The sequence below is a fragment of the Loxodonta africana genome, chromosome 1 (genome assembly GCF_030014295.1).
Source record: "Loxodonta africana isolate mLoxAfr1 chromosome 1, mLoxAfr1.hap2, whole genome shotgun sequence".
In the NCBI taxonomy this organism is placed as follows: Eukaryota; Metazoa; Chordata; class Mammalia; order Proboscidea; family Elephantidae; genus Loxodonta; species Loxodonta africana.
Genome location: NC_087342.1, coordinates 112661541 through 112667873, shown reverse-complemented (window position 1 = coordinate 112667873; position 6333 = coordinate 112661541).

Sequence of the window (6333 nt, the reverse complement as noted above, 5' to 3'; positions counted from 1 at the left end):
ATAAATATATTTTAAGCCAAATATCAGATAAACTCTCCATCTTGACAGTGTGTTCATTTATAAGGTTATCAAAAATATCAGAGTTCAGATCAGGATAAGCCCTTGGCTTGAATAGGGAGAGTTAAAGATCATCAAGACCAAGGGACCCAATGAAATGGAGGCCAGATACTGTCCTGACTAGCTTACTGCATTCTTCCATGGAACCTACATGAAACCGTGGAATGCGACTCTCCCAACTCACACTCTTGCTGAAAGTACTTGGAGGATTAAGAATATGGCATATTGGCCAACACCCGTTCTGATTGGTTGGTATTCATGTCAAATCAATAGTAAATATTTTGTATATCTCACCTCTGGTTAAGAGTAATGACTCAAGAATCAAAATAATTCCATAATCAGAGAATAAGTTCCATTAACAATGTCTCACATGGAGGAAGAAAGCTGAATAGAAGACAACTGGATAAAAGAGTATCCGGTCAAGCTGAAGTCCTCAGTCAAAATGAAAAGTGTGAAGGAGACAAAGACGAGGAACTGGAGCAGAGGTAGGGCATATGACATTTGCCCAGTCTGTGGTGACCACTTTACATTTAATTTTCACAATTACTCTAAGAAGAATATGTTATCTCTAATTCCAGATGAGAAACGAAACTCTGACTACTAAATGGTTTTTCCGTCAAGTGGTGGAATAAACAGTAGAAACTAATGACAGCACTTCTTGTTGTTGATAGGTGTCATTTCATTGGTTTTGACTCATAGTGACATTATGTATAACAGAGCAAAATGTTGCCTGGTCCTGCTCCATCCTCACAATCATCGCTATGTTTGAGCCCATTGTTGCAGCCACTATATCAACCCATTTCGGTGAGGATCTCCCTCTTTTTTGCTGACCCTCTACTTTATCAAGCATGATGTTTTTCTCCAGTGATTGGTCCCTCTTGATGACATGTCTAAAGTAAGTGAGACAAAGTCTCTCCATATTTGCTGGTGCATTCTAGCTATACTTCCTCCAAGACAGATTTGTTTGTTCTTATGGCAGTTCATGGTATATTCAGTATTCTTTGCCAACATCACAGTTCAAATGCATAAATTCTTCGGTCTCCCTTTTTCATTGACTAGCTTTTGCATGCATATGAGGTGATTGAAAATACTGTGAATTGTAGTATTTAGTGACAACACCAAAGCAGCTGAATTTCCCTAAGACTATTGCTTCCTTCTCCATGCTGCTCCCCATCCTCCTCCCTGTTGACCCATTCAGGGCCTCAGCCAGGCTATTTCAGCTGGAGCCAACAACATTTGCCTCTTAGCCATTCTGGCTATTTCTATTATATTGAAATTTACCTTCCATTTCTCCCTAGTATATAAGGACCTACTTTGTCCCTACTTTCCACTTTTGCTAGCTTCTCCAGCCAACACTTGGACATAAACCGTTTTTCCTAAACTAAAAACCATTTTCCATTAGAGGCAAAATAATAATAATAATAACAAAAAAGCAAGCATTTGTTCCTTGATTCAATTGCTCAAAAGGAATTGGGGACTTGTCCATCAGGAGTTAGGGGCAAAGAGGATATTCTAGTAGAAAGAACTGCCTGTAACCCAGTGAAGATGGCCCTGTATACTCTGAATATCCTTAGAATATAGGAAGCTCTAGTTGCTTATTAAGGGCAGTGGTAGTTCAGTGGTAGAATTCTTGCCTTCCATGCAGGAGACCCGGGTTTGATTCCTGGCTAACACACCTCATGTGCAGCTACCTCCCATCTGTCAGTGAAGGCTTGCATGTTACTATGATGCTGAACATGTTTCAGCAGTGCTTCCAGACTAAGACAGAGACTAGGAAGAAAGGCCTGGAGATCTAAAAATCAGCTAATAAAAACTCTATGGATCACAATGGTCTGATTCCATTGTACACAGGGTAGCCAAAAGTCATCAGCAACTAACAAGAACAGTTGATTACTGGGAGATGTGGATCAGGTGCTACACTGTCAAATGGAGCCAAGAAACTTAAATGGAGCTAATACAGCTCCCCTGAATTCAGCTTTACTAGGGTATGTGGCATTTTCCCAAGGTTGACTCCCTCCCATTGGTGGTTATCAAACACTTGTTTGTCCAAATTTGTTAGGGACAATTTTGTATTTTATTGTTTTAACTTGTGTTTCCGACCTCACTAGTGATTCTGCGGATGTTTCATTGTTTATTAGCCATTTCTATTTCCTCTTCTGTAAACTGCTCATATTATTTGCCTATTTTAATAGATTTGATTGACCCAAGATCATTAGCTTTGCCCAAATTATCTTCAAGCCTGAGATAATCTTGTCATCTCAGCCTGCCTGTCCCTCAAAGACAGTCTCACGTTTTCGTAACAGCCTCTATAGTGAACCAAAAGCCCATATTTTGAGTTTGAAAATGCATTTTAGAAAGTACAGTCACTGTATGAGTAATTTATTGTCTAGATAGAAAACAAAGGCAACTGATATCCTAAAAAGAATAGTTATTTAGCAAATTATTCTCTCTTTTTTTTTTTTTTTTTGCTTATGGAGCTTAACTTTATTATTATTGTTTTTATTGTGCTTTAGATGAAAGTTTACAGAGCAAATTAGTTTCTCATTAAACAATTAATACACAAATTCTTTTGTGACATTGGTTGCCAATCTCGCAACATGTCAACACTCCCCTTCTCAACCTTGGGTTCCCCATTTCAATTCATTCAGCTTTCCTGTCCCCTCCTGCCTTCTTGTCCTTGTCCCTAGGCTGGTGTGCCCATTTAGTTTCGTACACATGGTTGAACTACATGTGTTACCGCTTGTTTTATAGGCCTGTCTAATCTTTGGCTGAAGGGTAAGCCTAAGGAGTGACTACAGTACTGAGTTAAAAGGCTGTCCAGTGCCATGCTCTGGGGGTTTCTCTAGTCTCTGTCAGCCCAGTAAGTCTGGTCTGTCCCTCCCTCCCTCCCTCCCTCCCTCCCTCCCTCCCTCCCTCCCTCCCTCCCTCCCTCCCTCCCTCCCTCCCTCCCTCCCTTCCTTCCTTCCTTCCTTCCTTCCTTCCTTCCTTCCTTCCTTCCTAGTTTGCTTCTGTATTAATTCTTATAGAAGGTTTAGAAGATGAGTCAGAGGGAGATAAGAGCCTAGTCCTAGCTCCCTCCAGCACAGAGAGAGATCCCCAGTCAAGGTGCTCAGTACAAGCTTGTGAACTGATTGTCCTAAGCACCATGATTTAACACAGTGCTGCCTTCCTGGAGCAATAGGGAGAAAACTGGAAAGTTTACATTGTGTTGAACAGAATTGGCTTTTGTATTTAGGCCACAAAACCACCATCCCAGGAACTGAAGTACCCTCCTTGGCTACCCTTCAGTTTACACTCTGCGGAGGGCAAGGCATCACTGATAATTGGGCACATTCGTCTTCTGGTGACAGGATATTACTTAACATTCATTCAGCCTGTCTCCCAGTGTGTTATTTAGAGTGAGTGAGCTCATTCTCTGATTACAGAGAAATGCAGGATTAATGTGTTCTTACTTTTTAAATCCTTCATTCTTTTCCTGGAAATTAATTTTAAATGAACATAGAAATGTTTATTTGTGGAAATTTTTCTGAATTTTGCCAGAAAGACATTGGATAAGTATTTCATCATCAAGATGGAACAGGGAATGGAGCCATGACTGAGCCAGGAAGCCACTAGTGGCATCTGTGAGATGTTGATCAAGTTACTTATCCTCTGGGGACGAATAGTAGGACTTATCGGCATCATCAAATTCTGAAGTGAAGATTAGGGTGGTGGGAGAAAGTGAAGACCGTTTTAAGGTTATTTACAGCTTTAATTTTCTATTTTTTAAAAATTGCAAGCAGAGCTAAGTTCATGTGTAGGCCAATAAAAGGAGCCTTATGTGCCAGAGGAACCTTGGTGTACAGCAGTTAAGATCTTGGCTGCTGACCAGAGGTTGGCAGCTTGAATCCACCAGCCGCTCCTTGGAAACCCTATGGGGCAGTTCTACTTTGTCCTATAGACTTGCTATGATTCAGAATTGACTTGATGGCAACAGGTTTGTTTTTTTCTTTTATTCATGTGATAGGAGCCCTGGTGGTGCAGTGGTTAAGTGCTCAGCTGCTAACCAAAAGGTCAGCAGTTCAAACCTACCAGCCACTCTGAGGGAGAAAGATGTGGCAGTGTGCTTCCTTAAAGAGTACAGCCTAGGAAACCCTATGGGGCAGTTCTGCTCTGTCCTATAGGGTTGCTATGAGTCTGAATCGACTTAACGGCAATGCATTTAGTTCGGGTTTTGGGTTTATTCATATGGTGGTATTTGAAAAAAACATGAAAAGTGGTCTCTGAAATCTCTGAAATCCCATTAACTTAGTAATTATTCTAATTCCACCATTAAGAGCCATTTTGGAGGTTTCAGGCTATTTCTTTTTTTTCAAGAATACTCTTTTAAAATGCAAGTATTCTTCAAACCCTGCAACTAGTCTCACCTTACTTTTCCAAATTGGTCTTCCCCCATTAATACAAACTCATTGCCCCCTAAGCTTCCTATCTAAACTTTTATCTTAAGCATTTAAAAAAAATATGAAAACATGAGGGCTATAGTTTCAGGAAAATTGATGGTAATTAAACAAGAGCAGGCTGTTCATTTCTATAACCATATCCTTGAGGAAAGAAAACCTGACATTGCCACTTATCACAAGTCTTACTAACAGCATGTCAGGAGATGACTGCAGAGATGTACTGGACATCCGCAGAGAGCCAGCGATGAAGAGCTTGTGTCTGTATTGAATTTGATGAGTATGTTTTCCAAGAGATGAGAAGGTACATATTCCAGCCCTCAGGGTGAAGGCATGGTTGTTAGTGGTAGGAGGTTGATCTTCCAGATGCTCCCTGAAACTGTTAACAAAACTTTCCTCTGCCAGCCTATTTTTTTTTCCTATACAGACTAATCCATATGAAAAACCAAAGCTGCCTTTTTTTTTTGACATTAAGTCAATCCTTTCACTTGTGTCACCTCTTCGTTAAGCAAATTGACACTTCAAGGTTTATTCTCGCTCACTCAAATTCATATTTCCCTATTGACAATCTAAATATGCGGCTCCTTTACCTCATTCCTGAGCAGAGGTTATCCCTTCTCTATTAAAGGTAACTCCTCTTCCTATAAGATCTCATCTTCTCACATCTCTCCTAGGGCATTACCTCTTTAGACACTTCTTTTATTTCCTATATCCTCAAACTTTCCCTCTCTACTAGCTCACTTCACTTAGCCTCTAACAAAGCGTCTTAGCACTTAGAGATGCATTCTGTATCACCTGATATTTCTCTTCTTGCTTCTCTAAATGTTCTCTAAATGTTACTCATTCTGTCACCAGTACTTCCTCACTTCTCATATATCATGTATCGTGTAATCTTCTAATTAGAATTCTGTTGGGCATTTTTCGGTTACTGGTTTCTTGGATGGCTCTGCTTCACCTGCTGCTCTTGACCTCTCTCTCCTCTTCCACATGCTCTATTCTCTTGATAGCTATAACACCACAGACCAAAACTTCTCCTCATATCTCTCTATTCCCTTGCCTTCTTTGTGAGTTCTTTTTCCATTTTTCCCTTAAATATTTCTGTTCCCCAGAGTTTCTTACTTAACCTGCTGCTTTTATTCTACACAGACATCTCCACGTGGCCACCAGAGTGATCCATTTATAACTCAGTTTTGATAATACTGCTTCATTGCTCTAAGTCCTTCAGTGACTCCCAAGGATGAACCCTTTCATGTGACAAATACTCTCATCCATGATTTGTTTCCAGCCTATCTCTGTTACCCCATATTTCTTCATTCTCTCCTCTATGACTTAGAGTCTAACAATTCAGAACTATTCTTAGTTCCCACTGTACTTTCTGTTTTTCTTTTGCTCTTATTACCTTTTCTGCCTGGCATGTCTTTCCCTACTCTACTCCATCTTTTTGCCTAGTTAGCACCTACATATCTTTTTGGTCTCAGCTCAAGTAGAAATTCAGGAAGCCTTTCCATTACCCCTATGATCTGAGTTAGATCAAACTGCCTGGTGACATATAGCATATGTGCATGTCTCCAACAGTGCATTTATCTCATGGTAATTTTATAGTTGTCTATGTATGAGCATGTCTTCCTCATAGATGGTAAGTTCCTTTGAGTGGGAGCTAATTCTTCATCTTTGTGTCTCCTAAGTCCAACAGAATGCCTGGGATATCAGTTAAGTTAATCCTCTTTCATTCTTTGTTTTCTCCCAAAAGGCTTCTCAGTAGAAAACCACCTCTTTTGTCCAATTCTGGCAGAACTTTTTGAATGTGATTATTGGCAAGTCCTCTCAAACATATTTGTTT